This window comes from Grammomys surdaster, unplaced genomic scaffold, assembly GCF_004785775.1.
Source record: "Grammomys surdaster isolate TR1022 unplaced genomic scaffold, NIH_TR_1.0 124439, whole genome shotgun sequence".
NCBI lineage: Eukaryota > Metazoa > Chordata > Mammalia > Rodentia > Muridae > Grammomys > Grammomys surdaster.
In genome coordinates, this window is record NW_021619445.1 from 14870 (window position 1) to 33301 (window position 18432).

Sequence of the window (18432 nt, forward strand, 5' to 3'; positions counted from 1 at the left end):
CAGCATCCCTGTCTTTGATGCTCCTGCTAGTATAACCCATTAAACCCTGCCTGAATTGCCCAATTGTAATTCAAACAATCAGAGGTCTTTTTTTTTTCTTGAGGTTTTAATCTCATGAATGAATAATTTAGTAAAACGCCTGAAAGAAACTCATGAACAATTTTATTCAAGTGTTGTAAGAGGAACAAGGCAGGCTAGCTGGAGGCAGCAGCAGCTGCAGACAAGAGTGAATGACAAGGGTGGAAGAAAGCCATTCCTGTTGCAATGGACGACACCGAGCAGCCATGTGTAGGAAGTATGCGCACAGACACTCAAGTTAACATGTGAGAAAGTCCAGAGCATAGGGAATGCAGAAGTGCATTGGTAATCTCTGGCTGGCACTGGAAAGATAGAAGGAGGAGGAGGAAGAGAAGAAGAGGAGGAGGAGGGGGAAGAGGAGGGGGGGAAGAAGAGGAGAAGAGGAGGAAGAGGAGGGGAGGAGGAGGAAGGGAGGAGGAGGAAAAGGAGGAAGAGGAAGAAGAAGAGGAAGAGGAAAGGGAAGAGGAAGAGGAGGAAGGAGAAAGATGACTCTTTTCTGAAAGAGGGCTGTGGTGGCTTGAATGATAATGGCCCCCACAGGTTCACACAATTAAGTGATGTGGCTTTGTTGGAGCAGATATGGACCTGTTGCACTGGGAGTGGGCATTTAGGTTTCAAACGCTTAAGCCAGGCCCAGTGTCCTTCTCTCGTCTCGCTGCCTGCCGATCCAGATGAAGAACTCTCAGCTACCTCTCCAGTACCATGTCTACATGGTTGTCACCATGGTTGCTGCCATAATGATAGTGGACTGCACCTTTGAACTAGAAGAGTGATTCGGCAATTAAAGCAGGGTTTACTGGGTCATACTAGCAGGACCATCAAAGACAGGGATGCTGACGTGCTGAGGGTTGTTTAAAATGGAAAGGCCCAGTTCCGGAGGATTCAGAGGAGAATGTTAGCATGAGGCCTAGAAACAATTCTTGTGATGTTTTGACTAAGAACGTCTCTGCTTTCTACCATTGTGTGAAAACACAACCTGAGGTAAATTGAAGAGTTACGCATTTAAAGTTTTGGCAGAGGACAGTTAACAGCAGTCTCACATAGACTGTGCCATGTGGTTCTTGCTGGCCTGTCTTATACAGTTCTATAATGAAAAGGAGCACACTGAGCTAGGAACAATACAAATGTACAGTATGAGAAAGGGAGCACCAGGAAGTTTAATGGCTCTGAATTCTGTGTTTAAGGACATAAAAAGACTATAGACATTCTTGATGCTAGAATACAGGGAATGGTTGACATCAAGGTAAGATGCCACCCAGCCAAACTTCCAACTCATGAAAAGGGATTTAAGTAAAGCTTAGGGCCTGACACATACCTTAAAACCTGCACTGGAAAGGCAGAGACAAGCAAATTTCAAGTTTGAGACCACTCTGGTTTTCAGAGCAATTTCCAGAACATCCAAGCTTAGGCAGAGAAAAAAAAAAACCATTAAAACAAGAAAGCTGGTGAAAATGTATTTGAAAAAGAAGGCAATGTATTTTAATAAGGGGGCCAAGCTTCAGCCCCAGTGAGTAATGGGATGCTATTAAAAGACCAAATATTTTAGAATAGAAAAAGAGAACTGTTTGGAAAACTGTCTCAAACAGGAGAGGGGTTGGGGGAGAGAGGGAGCACTGTCTGTAGATCTCCAGAAAAGCAGAACAGAGAAAAAGCTGTGCTGAACAGAATATAGGACATCAGCTTGGACCCACAATTTGATTTTAAAATATTCTCTGGATAGCTCATCTCTTGCCGATTGTAAGCTCAGTCTTTTATTTTACATATCAACCCATTCATTTACTCCAGGTTTCCTTTTGAGTCAGCATCCATCCCGTGACCCCAAACCCCTTGATTCTTGTGAGACAAGTATATTTTTAATACTGCAAAAGAATCCAGCAATCTATCTGCCTTTGTTAAGCACAGACAATAAGCTAGCTGGGTAGGACCCCACCCTGAAATTACCATTTCTACATCACCTGGGCCTGTATCTAAATCCCCTCTGTCCAAGGCTGACCTCGAGCCCAGGAATCTGTCTTTGTAAACAAAAACTTAGCCTGGTGGGATCTCCTGAGATCAGCACTCCCTAAATCTCTTTGTCTCCCTCCTTAGTATCTTTCTGACAAGTTGACTCACAACACAGCTGCTTTTGTTCTTTTTAGATTCATGATGCCCCTCATATAATTCAAATTGCAACCTTATATTTTGCATAGATGAGCTATTATAAATTTTTGAACTCATATTTTCAGAGTTTTTCCCACAGCCTTATGGGCTACCCTGAAGGTCCCGGCATGTATTATTTTCCAAAGACATTAGCCACACCTTCACCTCCCAACTTGTGCTTTCTCTGATCATCATGGAGTTATTAATGCTAACAGGGAGGACATTCCTCAAATAAGGACCATGAAAAATATTCACATTATTATACAAACAAGCCTCAATCCCACAGCAGGCATTGGCACTCAGGGAGGCCCATGTCTGCTGGCCCTACCCCAGGAGCAAGAACCATGTCATCCCACCCCTACCAAGGCTGTGCCTGACTTTTAATTCAAGCCATCAACTCTTTAAGGAACTGAAGGCATCAAGTGTGCAAAAAATAAGGAGAGAAAAACTCCAGTCACGGTAAACGTTTATAAAGGTGTCAACACCTGTGTTTATGATAAGGGTTGATATCCATGAAAATGCCTGCTCAAGATGTCCACATGTGTAGGAGGAATCTTAGAAATTAGGCCTAAAAATGCATGAGGTACAAACCTGTCACCACAGCACCCAGGATGCAGAAAAAGAGGGTGAGTTACTGCTGGCCAGCCTGTGCTTCACAACAGCAGCCTGCTTCAGATTCTGCCATTTCTGTCAAGTCGGGTGAAATGGAGGGTAATACGCTAAGCAAAGGGAGCCACAAAAGGAGGAACATATTGTTCAGAGGGATCTAAAGCCAGGCGTGGAAACGACTGGAAGATGGTGGCCAAAGTTTGGAAATGAGCCAGTCTGTTGCAGGAAGAAGTCAGAGACGTGCTGCACACAAACAATATGGTGCATTACTGTGACTTACCCAGGTTCTGGTCACCTGGGGAAATGGTACAACGAGATGATGTATCAAGAAATAATGGTGGCATCTGGCACCTGAGTGGACAATAAAATTTATTTTGAAAAGGAAATAATCACTTTTGTACTGGAATTTGTACTGGAAATACAGAAGTTTATTCCGGGTTCCTGTGTGCAGCATGCTTTGTAACACTTCTACAGGCACAGTGTGGTGCCCAGCTCTCTGTCCACATCCAGGACGGCTGATCATTACGTAAAATCGCTCAGCTTTCAAACACTGGGTCCATTGAAAATGGTTCAGTTCTGCTGGTGTTGGATGATGTCCCCACAGTGATGGCAAGATGAAGAGCCCCCAAAGTGACTGTCAGCGTTCTGTCTGGCTCTTGCAGATGGCAGTCTTTCTTGAGTCTCCTTACCGGGGAAGTGGTGTCTCTGCCTAGGTGACTGAGGGGGCAGCAACACCAGCTATCTCTCCTTCCCCCATGCACACAGCAGTGGAGGTAGTGGATGGAGGGGACTTGAGAAGCCCCTTACCTTGATCACTTGGCTTTTGCCAGGACAGAGAGTAACTGTCTCTAGTGAGGAAGTTCTCCAAGCTGCCTCAGATAGTGTTCTTCCTCAACAAGGGGTCAGGAGAAGGTGCAGGGTGCTCCTGGGATCAGAACAAATCTTTTCTTGTTTTTCTCAGCCCATCCACTTGTGAGTATGGCTTTATCTCTGTGTCAGTCAACAGAACCTGATCAATCAAGAAGACCTGAATAAGGGAGGATCTGGTAAACATTACAAAAAGTCCAGTTGTGCATAACTGTAAATTACCACCCCTTCTCCATAGCCTGAGCCAGGAAGTATCACCACCCAGAGTGTCTGTTCTCAAAAAAGGTGGCCCTTTCCCAGGTTCCTGCAGGGAGTTGATTCTGTTGGTCTTCCTATCCCCTTAGAGGCTGTAATCCTTCCTCCTATACTTCCATAAGAGTCCTCAAGCTCCATCCACTGTTTGTCTGAATCTGTCTGAGTCAGTTGGTGAGTGGAGCCTCTCAGAGGACAAGTGTAACAAAGTATCATTAATAGTGTCAGGGATTGGTGATTACCCATGGGACCGGTCTCAAGTTGGCCCAGTTATTGGTTGGTCATTTTCTTGGTCTCCTTCCCATCCCCAGTCCCTGCATTTCTTGTAGACAGGATAAATTTTGGGTTGAAATTCTTGTGGGTGGATTGGTGTTTCTATTGCTCCACTGGAGTTTCTACCTGGCTACAGGAGGCAGTCTCCCCAGGCTCCATATTCCCAACACTGTGAGTCAAAGCTAAGGACACCCCCATTGATTCTTGGGTACCTCCCTTATCCCAGGTCTCTGTCTCTTTGAGATACTGTAGTTAATATGGGGATAGTTTCAGGGGACATGGGTGGCATAGGAACAGGGTACAGTGGAGAGAACCTGGCTATGGCCCACAGGTTGAGAAACAGGCAAGCTTCTGAGAAAATCCAGAAGGGATGAAAAATACAAGAGCAAAAGGGAGATAAGACACGCTGGCACTTCAAAGCCATCCATCACGTGCGACTCAGTTTAACCAGGTGTCTCACACTGGCTCTCCGTTTACACCACAGGAAAGCTAGGAGATGGCTGTGTTGTCCAAGGAAGAAGCTGAGAACAATAATTGGATTTTTAAAACTTTTTTATTGGTTCCTCATGAATTTCACATCATGTACCCCAATCCCACTCATTTCCTCATCCCCTTACCCACCTTCTACCTTTGCAACTTCCTCCCAAAAACAGAGAGAGAGAGAGAGAGAGATTGCATCAAAGAATCTGTAGTGTCACAGTGTGTCCCACAGTATACCCTCTGTCCATCCTTCTTTGCTTGCGTGCAAATGTTCATTGAAAAGACGCATTGGTCTGGTTCCAGGCCTCTGACTTCTGCTCCACTATCAATACTGCACGTCACTGGGACTCCTCTTGGACATCCTGCTGCTGCCCTGTGTCATGGAGATCTGTGAGTTTAGATCTACAAAGCTGGTCCCTTCACGCACTCTTGCAGTTCACCAGTGGGGTCAGTGCTGGGGTTGTCCAGTTCAAAGCCCTGGATCTGGACCTGAGAGGTATCTGAGCTGCTCAATCTTCAGTTCTTCCATACCCACACTATTGGGGTGAGCTCTCTGGCCCCGCCCACACCACCAAGGTCAATTAGACATCATGGGAACAGAGTCCTAGGAGGTGCTAAAGGAAGATAAGTTAAAGAACCAGCAAGAGAGAAGGCTCCTTCCAGGAGCCATCTAGGAGACGCTAAAAACTAGCAGGTGATCTTCCTGATAGAGTTCTGCCATGGATTGTAAATCTATGACAGTTTTGCTGCTCTAAGCAAGGCTGAGAAGATTACATTTTAGGAAAGATTCCTGCTGTTAATATACTTTTCGTGTGTGCATGTGTGCGTGCGTGCGTGCGTGCGTGCGTGTGTGTGCGTGTGTGTGCGTGTGTGTGTGTGTGTGTGTATGTATGTGTGTGTGTGTGTGTATCACTAGTTATTAGTCCACACTTTTGAGCAGATCTTTGCAGAACAATGAAGATGTGCTGTCTTGTAGTGATGCTATATAGACAAATAGATGATTTCTTAATTCTTAATGATGATCCAATAAGAATCCCTTAAACTAAATTAGTAATTCTTAAGATCTTTTATAGTAGGACTGCTATTAAGTCCTTTCTGATGTCAAAACTACATAGAGAACTCTGCCAGGTTTTAATGTCATGAGTTGATTGCTTCTGAGATAGTGAGCTGGCATCTACAGTTTAGAGCATACTCCAAGAGGTTATAAAACAACCAAAGGTCTCGAAAAGGGAACTAATGATTTACTATTGGTGCAAGGACAGACGATAAAATATTGACTGGGTTTATCTATACAAAACTTCAATGATAACTCAGTTATAGTCTTTAACTCTCGATGAACCTGTTGAGCTTGTGACAGACAATGAATGTTTATCCCGATAATTACTCTTAATGGATACGCACCTAAACATTCTCTGTTGTAAACTTCTTATTCAATTTATGATTCGACTTTATGTGTTAACTTGATGTGAACTTCTTACCATGTGATCACGTATTCTAAAAGACCTCTAAGTGCTGAGGAAAAAGAGAGAAGAGATTCCATTTTTTTAGAGAGAACCTTCTTTGGAGATCTTTTCTTAGAGAACTTCCTCAGAGAATGTTTTGGATATAGTCCTTAGAAATAAAGATTAAAATCACCTTTTCTTTTTTTTTATTGGATATTTTATTTACATTTCATATGTTGTCCCCTTACCCCATCCCTCACCCACCCGGGAACCCCCTATCCCCTTACCCCTCCTCCTTCTTCTCTGTGGATGTAACCCCTACCTCCCCCCCCACTCCCACTTTCCCACCCTCAAAATTCCCACCCCCTGGGGCGTCCAGGATTCATGAGGTCAAGGATCTCATCTTCCACCTATGCCCAGCAGGGCCCTCCACTCTTATGTATTCAGCTGAAGCCCTGGATCCCTCCCTAAGTGATCCCAGGCTGGTGGTTTAGACCCTGGGAGCTGTGGTTGGTTGGTATTGTTGCTCTCCTCATGGTGCTGCAAATCCTTTCCGCTCTCCTTCAGTCTTGACTCTAACTCCTCCATTGAGAACCCCATGATCAGTTCAATGGCTAGTTGTGAGCATCTGCCTCTGAATATGTCAGACTCTTGAAGGCCTCTGAGGAGACATCCATATCAGGCCCTTATCGGCATGTACTTCCTGACTTCCACATCAGCATCTACCTTTGGTGACTGCACATGGGATGGATACTCAGGTGGACATGAAGCTCATAAAATCACCTTTTCAAAGTGTCCCCTCTTCTTCTTGAGACTTCACGGAGTAGGCTAGGAATTAGAGCCTCATGGTTCCTGTAGAGATAGAGCAGAGGCTGTTCTACTTAATCTTCTGCTGCTTTACTGTGAGGTGCTAAACACTGGAGACTTGCAGTTTTCTGTTTTCTGGCCTCAGAGGAACGCAGACAGGCAGGTCAGCTACCAAAGCAAACTGACTTAGATTTAAGACAGGTAAACGTTTTATTATTGAACAGTACCCCTAAATAACTTGCAAGACCAAGTCCTGCCCCCCCATCACTCTTCCTCCTTAGCTACCTTCAAGAGAGAACAAGAAAGAAGATCAGCCGGGGCTGACCTCCAGCAAAATCCATTGGTTCTAGGTGCTACTCAAAGCTAGAGGTGGTCCAGTGAGCTGGGAGACAGGAAATGCTGCTTAAGAGAGATGTGAGATCCTAATGCTTCTGATGTAAGCACTGGAAACAGATCTGCCATTTGGAGTGATTGGGAAAAGGGCACTTGAGGGCACACAGACACGCGCGCAAGCAGGTGAAGCACCCGTACACCTAAAAATAAATACATTTCTAAATTTAAAAGCTAAAAGCTAAGCAAGAATCTTTCTGATGTTTTTAGTCTAACGCTCAATTTGATTCTTCGACGTCTTGGAGGCTTTCTTAGAGGGGGAGGCAGCACGGCTTCCAGAGCCCCACTTGGTTGGCCACACCCTTGAAGGGTGAATGTCCTTAGCCAGGGCTCGATAAAGCAGCAGCTCTCAACCTTCTGGATCCTGTGACCCTTTAATACAGCTCCTCATGTTATGGTGACCCCCCAACTATAAAATTACTTTTGTTGTTATTTCATAACTGCGATTTTGCTAGTTATAAATTGCCATGCAAGTATCTGCGGTTTATGGAGGTCTTAGGTGACCCCTATGAAAAAGTCATTTGACCCCAAAAGCGTCACAACATACAGATTGAGGACTCCTAGAGAGGGAAGCAAATGGAAAAGAAGGAGAGGAAATGGTGTCTGGGGGATTGTTTTCCCTGATTATGGACCCTGCGAAGCCCCAGTGGGCTCTCTTCAAGCTGTGAACACGGGGATTTCCTATCTTGGCTCAACACACATTTAAAAACTTCATGTAATGCTCAATCAAGACTCACAGGCTGGGACTAGGGCGTCTATTGCTATAAATCCTGAAATCGGGACTGAAGGGGGTTTTGTAAAGTTGTGATCTCTCGGGGCAGCAGGAAGATGTCCCTACTCCAGGAAAGGGAAAGACATCTGTCCTCTGCCTTGTTCTTCTATCTGGGACTCCAGCCAATTGGATTGTGGCTACCCACCAGGGTGGATCATCCCAGACTCAGTCTACCGACACAACAGTCTCCTCTGGAAACCATTTCCCAGACACACCAGAAATGAAGCTTCCTAGATGTTCCCCAGTCCAGCCACATTGACACCATGGCAAGGAGAGCATTTAGTATCTCCCAAGAGTGAGTGATACAGGTAACACATCAGCTGCAGGTGCCTTCTGAGAGAGGTGGCTACTCCTTCCCCCTGCCTGTTAAGTCTGAGTCAGAAGTAGCCTACTGAGGAATGAGGCAGGCCTCTAAGGAAGGGACTATGGGAAACCTCTGCCATCCGGAAGAGATCTAGGAAGGGAAACCTCGGTCATTCCTAGTGGACATTCAAACCTGGATAGGGAGGATGTCTATCTTATAGCTGCTTCCCGTGGAGATCTCAACAGAACACAACCTCTCAGTGCCTGAGGAGTGGGGAGAGTTACAAGGACTTGGGCCTTTCTCCTGGTTTCTAACTTGAACCCTGATACAGGGGTGTGCCCACCAAAAACTAAAGATGTGGTGGAAAGAAAGATAGAAAAAGCCAAAGGCATTTTAAAAACCACATACAGTCCTGGAGAGACGGCTTGGGGGTAAAGCACACTTCCTGCTCCTAAAGAGGACCCACATTTGGTTCCCAGCAGCAACATCAAGTTGCACACAACTGCCTGTAACTCCAGCTCAAGGGGCTCCAGCCCTCTTTTAGCCTCCAAAGGCACCTGCACATACATGCACACATGCCACGCACATACATACATAAAAATTTAAAGAATACTTTAAGTATCAAGCTGAGATTGTCTTTACATCTGTGTGCAAGTGTTCTGTTTTCTACAATAAAATGTGCTGTGTTTGTAATCAGATTGTTTGCTTGTTTCAAGACAGGGTCTCACAACATAGTTCTGGATGTCCCAGAACTCTCTATGCAGACCAGGCTGGCCTTGAAATCACAGAAAGCAGCCTGTCTGCCTCTCAAGAGCTTGGGCTATGACTCCACTATTCAAGGCTTGTAATTAGACTTTTTTATTTTAATTTATTTATTTATTTATTTATTTATTTATTTTGGTTTTTAGAGGCAGGGTTTCTCTGTGTAAGCCTGGCTGTCCTGGAACTCACTCTGTAGACCAGGATGGCCTCGAACTCAGAAATCCACCTACCTCTGCCTCCCAAATACTGGGATTAAAGGCATGCACCACCACCGGCGAGCTTAGACTTTTTTTTTTTAAAGAAAGCTATTAAAGATGCATTAGTAGAAGAATGGATCAGGTAATTCCCTCAAGGACAGTTGCTTTGGTAAACCTCAAGCTTTCGGGGACAGGGAGTGGGGGAGAGTGGATTCCAGAACCACCCCAAACCCCATAGCTGAGCAGCCAGTTTCCTCCCCACTGCAGCCCACTGAGGTTTAATTGGAGTGGTGCTGCCACCTAGAGGTCGGCACCCTGCATTACTTCAACTCTGCAGTGTCAGCCTCTCCCTCCCTCTGCAGATCTCCCCTGAAGCCTTTGAAGTCTGGTGGTCAAGACATGGAAAGAGCAAAGCAAAGTGAGCTGTACGGGTGCATCTGTGCAGAGCTCGGGGCCAATGGAACCTCGGACCTCTTGTTCAAACATTGCAACGAATTGCAAAACCCTAACTGTAGATAGAACATTAAACCTAGTGTGGGCAGGTCTGAAGGTGGTGAGTTATTTCAACTGATTGCTCACAGTCAGTTAAAGATAGAACCCCATGTTCTACACTCTCCCTTTTAACTAGTGCACTTGACTAGTCTAAAAAGAAGAGGAGGAAGAGGAGGAGGAAGAGGAAGAGGAAAAGGAGAGGAGGAAGTAGTGTAGGGAAGTAGTCCCTTCTTGCACACTTGTGTTTGGGTGGAGGCTAGCAACGCTTCTGTTGTGTTAACGACCAGATATGAGCAGATACACATGTTGGTGTACATGCCACAGTGTTGCGCACTTGTTTGAACAAGCAGCTATGCCTCTGTTTAGCTGCCCAGGTGACAGTGTGTGTATGTCCCTGTGTGGCACACTATTTAGCTGCCCAGGTGACAGTGTGTGTATGTCCCTGTGTGGCACAAAGTGCTTGTGATGAGAGAGCAAGCTTCAGTGTTCTGGAATGTAGGTCCTAGGTCTCTGACAGGGACAGCTGGGGGACAGTAAGACACAGAACTGCCATTATCTGCACTCAGACAAGTGGAACTCTGGCATGGCCTCTGGCAGCATGTGAGTGTATTCCCGGCAAGCCCAATTCCCACTAAATAAGGCAGTCCAAGGCAGATCCATGCTACTGGAGGCTTAGCATCTGACTCTGGCCAACACCAGGCACAGGCTGCTGACCTCTTTTCCAGACCATTAGCTGACAAGGCTTGAATCGGACATCCCTTCTTTCGTCCCTCCCAGCTGGGCGTGAATGGACTGCCATCCAGCAGGACCATTCTCAAAGACCTGAAAGCAATTCCTTTGAAATAGAACCAATAGAAACAGAACCACAGCTTCATGGCAGCCGGCAAATACAGATGGCCTGATCACATTTGTCCCCGGAGTCCCCACTCTCTCCTTTTACACCCCACATTCACCCATTCAAAGGTCCAGCCAATCAAACAGCCGCCTCTGGCTCTGCATCCATGTCTCTCTGGTCACGATGGACTGTGACCATCGTTCCTCTGACCTTCTAAGAAATCAAGTTAGGAAGCAGCCATACTTCCAAAGAGACCAGTCAGCAGCAGGGTAGTGGGGTTCTCTCTGCCTTAATCCTGAACACAACAAGGCTCCTGAAGTCATCTGGGGCACAGTGCAGGACTTTTTATGCTTTCCTATCTCCCGGTCTCCCCCTGCAAGTGAAGTAAGTCACCTTCTCTAGCCCTTTTCTGTCTATGAAGCAATCCTCTGTTGTCTCACTGGAAGTATGCATAAAATGCTACCTGATTCAAGAATAAAAAATAAAGCCAAATTAACACATTGAATTCCTGTCATAGGGGTTGGAGAGATGACTCAGAGATTAAGAGCACTGACTGCTCTCCCAGAGGTCCTGAGTTCAATTCCCAGCAATCACATTGTGGCTCACAACCATCTGTAATGGGATCTGATGCTCTCTTCTGGTGTGTCTGAACAACAGTGTACTCATATACATTAAATAAATAAATAAATCTTTAAAACATGGAAAGAAAAGAAAGAGAGAAAGAAAGAAAGAAAGAAAGAAAGAAAGAAAGAAAGAAAGAAAGAAAGAAAGAAAGAAATCCTGTCATGTTGCCTTCTGATAGTAATTACTGGATAAAATCTGCTCTTCCCCACAAACTCACATGCAGCTGTTTTTCTTTGGCTTGTCTCCTCTCACTTTCCATCTTCCAGGTCGCTCCACAGAGCCCCACAGCCACGGGCATCCACGTGTCCCCATGAGGATGCTGAGCAGAGCTACCAGCATCAGAGAGGCTATGCCTGCGAGCAGCTCCAATCCCGCCCTCCTAGTGGGTGGCTCCCAGGTGCTCAGGCTCTGACCACTTCCCAGAGCCCCTCCGCTGCAGCTGGCTTTACTGAAGGATACATTTTATCATCTTCCTTTTGTCTGCCTCTGGACTCCCCATGGCAGCTCCTGGAAATGGCTCCTAGTAAACCCTTTTGTAGGAGCCCTAGTCCCAAGTCAGCTTGGAAGTGACCCACCTTGGAGATGGTCCTCTGATGCTGGCCTCAAAGGTTCTGTCCTTTGAGCTCTGTTAGAAGCTAATCTGGAGGGGTGGGGTCGCTGTTTGTTCTCTTGTTTGTTTGATTTCTCTTTCAGGTTTGGACAGAACAGGCTGTAAATGATGGTTCGGTGGAGAGAGGCTCAGGGGGATTTTGAATCCTTTAATAATGCTCACCATTATGTGTGTGGTGTGTGGGTAGGGGCAGAGGGATCTGCAGCCACCCACAGGACAAGAGACCTCTTCACCCTTGAAGACTTTAGAGGGGCGGGGCTTCTCAGCTTAGAGGGGCGGAGTCTCTGAGTTGAGCCGACTGGTGAAGGTATTAAAAGGTATAAGAAGCCATAATTTCAGCGGTTGTCCCAGACATCCAGCCCTGCTTCGGAGCTGCTAGCTGCTCGCAGTAGGCTTTGCTGACTCACCCCACTCCCTAGGACAGCCTTAATGATTTACTACCTCCATGCTCAGCCAGCTGGCAAAGGACGGGTCAGCCAGGAGTGGACAATGTGTCCCCTGAAGGCAAAGCTATGTCCAGAGCCACCCTGGGGTGCAATCTCCAACACCATAGATGCACATCACCTCTCCTCAGCTTCTCCTGAAAACCTTTCGTAATGAGTTCAAGAGCGATAGCCCGTGGGGAATACGGAGGCTGCTGACCTGCTCCAATCAGCCATTACTCAGTCGCTGCACTGGGTGCTCCTGTGAGGGAAATCTTTGACTCTTCTGTGTACAGGAACCTGAGGTTACCTGAGCTCCAACCCTGATTGAGCCTCACTGCCTACTCCTCAATAGTTAAAGCTTCGAGGTCTCCCAGAGGTCACCTAGAAAGTTCAGAGACCTGGATTCGACTCCATGTCTCCATCTCCCTCTCTCCTATCTCTCTGTGTCTGAACCTCAGCCATCCATTTCTCTCTGTATGTGTGCCTCACTCTCCCCACTCGTTTATAGAGTATTTCTTAAGACTTCTATTCTCTACCCTTTTGTCCCTTAATGACTTCTCCACCATAGTCCATGATGTCTTTTACTCCAGCACCTAGCGATTGCTACTCTGGGTAATTTCCTTGTGGCCTGGCATAACTGACCCAAATCTCACCAAATTCATCTACAATTCCCCCCTTCCTCCTCTTCCTCACCCTTCTCCTCCTCTTCTTCTTCTTCCTCCTCCTCTGTCACCAGCTTGGAAAGATCTCTGGCACTTCCTTATCTGGAAGAATTTAAGAACTCACAGTAAACAAGAAAATCTCCATGTGAACTTCCTCCTCTGCACTCTGGCTGGACAAACACTCTAGAAGCCCTGTCCATGCTTACTTGAATTCCTGAGAAAACACAGTTTGCACTTCAGTGGAGTGAGGTAGCTTGGTGGGCAAGGCACGGGTTTCAGGTTAGGCCGTCTGGCTCGAATCCCAGTTCCAGCATGTATTGTGTGTCAAGGGATAAAATTACACCCGTTCAATTTTAAAATCTTAAAGACCTTTACATTTCTTTTCTTTCCCTTTGTTTATTTTGTTTTGCTTTATGACAGGGTCTTATGAGCTCAGGCTGCCTTTGAACTCTTGATCCTTCTGCCCCCAAGTGCTTGGATTATAGACAGATGCCTCCACAGTTCATTCCATCAAGTAGAACAAGCGTTCTGATGAGTTCACAGAACCAGTTGGGGTCATAGACTCAGAACAGCTTAGTGGAAAGGGAGAAGAAACACAGCCAAAAGCAGGGTGTTCCTCCTAAGATGTCTTTCTGTAAAGGGAATGGACAGGCAGAGCAGCAGGGTCCTGGTGTGGTTTATTCACTGTGTGTACTCACAGGGCTTCCAAACCCCCTGTTCAACGTCTCTGCTCCCACTGCCCTCCTGGATTGTATGGGCTGACGACCAGCACGAGCTGGGTGACCCACAGGAGGGGACTTCATGGCTATGTCTATTGGGACATTTGACTCTCGCCTCCTGTGTTCTCGTGGCTCCTCAGATCATCAGACAAATGGCTGTCAGCTTGATGTTGAAACTTTAGCTGTGTTTTTGATGGGTGACTCTGCTGGGACTAGTACAGAAGCCTGCTCCCAAACAGTGGCTTCCTGTGATGTCTCTCCAGCAGGGTCACAAGACAATATATGTGCAAGGAGGAATGGTACCATCCCCAGGAAGGTGGAAGTTCGAGAAGATGTACCACCGATATGGGATGCGGTGGCCTGGAATGGTAGCCGGGGCACAAGACAGCGGTGTCCTATCTCAGGACATCCTCAGGAGCTTCTCTTTGTGGTAGATGGCCATGACACAAATTATAAAGACGACTCTAACTTTTCCCTGTGCTAATCAATGTCATGTGACATCTGGTCCCGGCACATGGCGCTTTGCAATCACAGTGAATTCTACCATGGAGAGTCAAGAATACTGTCAAAAGCAGCACTGGGAAATCAAAGCCTCCTTTAGGTTTAAAAAAAAAAAAGCTATACATGTTTTATTTAGTTTGCCTGCACGACAGCTTTGCTCTCCCTAGAAAATGTCTAATTAAACCAAGCTCGTCTTCGTGTCAAGATGGAATCTTTAACTGAGGCAGTATTAGAATGTGCCACATTTGTTCACTTAGGCCAAAATGGAAATCGTTCTCTCTCTTTTCATCAGCTCATAGACGCTGTGCTAACAACCACCTTCCTCCCATCAGAAGGCTCTCTGCCAGTTGCTCGCTCGCCAGACTGGTTCTGAAAGTGCTGAGCTAAATGCAGCATGAAGGTGTATCAATAGGATGTTCTCAGTCCTCACTCCCTACCCTTACAAGCACCCCATGAGCCCTGGTCAGCCTTTGGAGGGTCACATGATTGGGCAAAGCCTATCCAATATCCTGCTTGCCAGATATTTACACTGTGATTCACAAGAGTAGCAGAATTACAGTTATGAAGTAGTAATGAAACAGTTTTATGGTTAGAGGTCACTGCAGCATGAGAGACTGTATTAAAGGGTCGCAATCTTTAATACAGAGCCATTGCTCTTGGAGGACACATTCTGAAGATTGTCATTTGGTGTCATGGCACACAGTGACCTGGCTCTGTGATGTGTGTAAGGGAGATCTGTTCCTTCCCACTGCCCATTCACCCTCTCTCTAGCTGATGGACATCTAGGTTATGGTCTTATGAATCAGTACTGCAGTGAATATTCAGGAATGGGTTTTCTCAGCATGTGTGAGAGGGTCTTCTAGACTATAAGAAATGGAATTATGAGGCTGACAGATAAAAATTCAATTCTGTTACACATGCCCCATTTCTTGCTCACCTGTGAAGGTTAATCCTGTCAACTTAATGGGGTTTGGAAAACCTCAGCATAGAAGCAGACCTCTGGGTGTGTCTGTGGGAGAGTACCTAGATTAGGTTAACAGAACTAGGAAGACGTATCCTAGTGTGGACAGCACATCTTGTGGCCGAGGTCCCAGACTGAAGGAAAGGAGAAATGGAGTTAAGCACCAGCATTCACAATTCCTGCCTCCTGATTGGCTGACCAGCAGCCTCCCTCCTCCTCCGCTGCCTCCCCCTGCATGGAACTGTAAGCCACAGAAGCCCTGAACTTTTGTCGGGTCTTTTGTCTCAGCAACGAGACATCACGTTCTCTTCTACACTTGCTTTCTAATTAATGTCGATCTGTGATCTGATCTTGTCCTCTGCACCTCGGATGACCCGGAATCATTGAGCGTGCCTTCAGTTTTCTTTCCTGTCACTTACTGTCACTGAGGACCCTGTATGTTTCAGTCAGATCGTAAGCTCCTAGAAAGCAGCACTGGATGTCACAGGGATGGTGCTCTGTGGAGTCAGTCCCTTCAGGTGTACACTGTCTGCCACCCCTACCTCTCCTCTGTGGAGCTCTGCTCCAAGATTCGTGAGTGACATTCATCTCCTCAAATACCCCTCGCTAGGATTCCTACACAGCATGCTGTCCTGAAGGTCCTGCCCCTTCTGGTCCATCTCAGTGACCCAAAGTTGTTCTGAGATAGCCTCTGGTATGAGGCTTCCCACCTGACCAGAGAGGCCCTACCCCATTCCTGCTGCACCTACCACCACGTTCTCCTCCAAGATCCCACATGGGTCTCGCTGTATGCACTTGCGGATGCATGCATCTCTTTGTCTTTAAGACGGGTGCCATGGCTTATCTGTGTGTGTGCACAGCTCATTAGAACCAGCTTCTCCAGCATCTCTCTGCAGACCATGATGCCCTGAGGACAAGGACTACATTGCCCGTTGCTGTCCTCAATGGCTAACAGGGCTGTGTCTGTGGTGCTTGACACATTTGATGATGCCACAGTATGAGTATCTGGTGGAGATAAAGTGGCTTTGGGGATGAGGATAAAGTTCATTTGGTAGACTGCTTGCCTCAGATGACTGGACCATATATTAAGATGCTGATTTCTGTGCAGAGAGATCTGGTTACAGTCCAGATGCTAGCATTATCCTGACTATTGAACTATCTCATATATCAGTATTATGTAAAGGATGCTCCCCAGTTATCCCTGATTGGCTAATAAAGAGCTGATGATTTGCTATCCCAGGGAGAGGGTCCCAAAGCAGGAGAGAAAGAGGTGGCCGTGAGGACCTGAGGCCAGGAAAAATCATAGTGAGCAAGTCGCTGAGGGATTTGCCCTGAGGACACACGGATTAAGCCAGGGAGAGACTGCAATGGGGCCTGTGGCTGGGAAGTAGGTTAGAGGGTTAGAATAGGTGAATATCTGCCTGGTTGTACTGCTTAAAGCTTGTCAATAAACTTGGTAGAGCTTTGTGTCAAACATTTGGGAGCTAGAGTGGGAAGAGGAAGAAGGAAGAGGAGGAGCATGAGGAGGAAGAGGAATTAGTTACTGGGTTTTGGTCCCAGGCATTATCAGTGTAGTCTTGTGCAATTTCCTTGCCCTCTCTACATCTGCTTCCTCTCTTAAAGAGATAACAGCTGAGAGCCGGCATCAGGAGCAGGCGAGGCTGTGTGGGGAAAGCATTTGGTCCCAGTTGCTTCTGTGTTGCAGAGATGCAGGGCCTACTTTAGTGCAACCCCAAATGAGTTTCTCAGGTGCCCTGTATCCTGGGTGCACAGTAGCTACTATATAGGGGTGGGGTCCAGATTTTCCAGCACCAAAGACAGACCTTGCAGAGACTAGGTATCCAGAAAGAGGTTGAGCTGAGCCTTGCATCTTGAACACCTTTAGCTCAATAAATGTGAGGTGACATTGGATGGGCTTCCTGAGCTGTATCTCTAAGCAGCCCCTCCCCCAACATTTCCCTCATTTGGAGGAAGCTGAGGCTGGGAAAGAGATGGCCCACAGTATTCCCCCTTCTGCCAGTGACCTTGATGCTTCCTCTTGCATTGGTTTGTCCAAAGTGGAGTGAGCGCCATGGTAAACTTCCATTTGGGCAGTCTTCAAGATGCCCCTTGAAGCACAGTACTGTCTGTGGCATCCCCTTTCACAGTCAGGCCTTGACCACGTGTTCTTGAACCAAGGACATGGGGACATTAACCCCCTGCGTAACACTTGCTAAACCGTTGCCCACTAAGTCTGCCTCCCTTGGATCTTTCCTGGATGCCGGTCACTATACCATGGAGAAGTCCAAATAACTATGAAAAGGGCTGTAGACAGATGACACACAGACCAGCCTGTGGTACCCACCTCAAGCATGCTATCCATCCCACTTGGGTCTAGACCATCCATTTCAGCTTTAGTGCTGGTCCCAGTTGTATTGTCTCACCCATGATACCTATCCTATCTGTGGTACTCATCCAAGCTGTGCAATCATCTCTGCTGTTCTTGTTGATGTATTTATCCAAATTACAATAGCCATCCAGGAGTGGTACCCATCCCAGCTACAGTGCCCACCCCGGCTACAGTGGTCATCCCAGCAATGTAACCTTTCCAACTGTCTTTCTCTTCCCAACTATGGTACCGTTTCAGATGTGGCACCCAACCCAGCTGTGGGCCCTTCTTCACAGCTGTGATTCCATCCCAGATGTGTCACTCATCAAGCTCTGACAATCAACCCAGCCACAGTACCCATACCTGCTGTGGTCCAGAACTGGTGGCTTCTGTAAGGTCCAGGAAGACTAAGGCTGTGCTGAACTGCCCACATTTCCTCTGGTTCTAGAATGTCTGCCAAGGCAGTCTGCATGGCTTCCTGACTTCCCATTCAGTATGTTAGGACTAGAGAACGCCCTGCTTCATGCCCGGCTCCGATAAGTGTTTCCGAGGCAGCATGTCCATCTTGTCATCCATTTCATTGGCCCAAGCTGAGCCACACGGCCATCCTGAACCAATCAGCTTGTGCCTATGACAGACCCATCAGATCTGCTCCTAGACTGGAAGAGATGGACGACATGGACAATTCTAACTCTAACATCTGTGGGTTCATGTGGGAGGAATAGATATCTAGAAACAGTTAAAATCTGCTACGGGCCCATATGCAGGGTGCAGCCTAGCAGTGTCCAGTAGAGGACCTGTGATCAGATCACACTGGATCAGCTGCTCCAACTCTTCCTGGGGACATGGAGGAAGGCATGAAG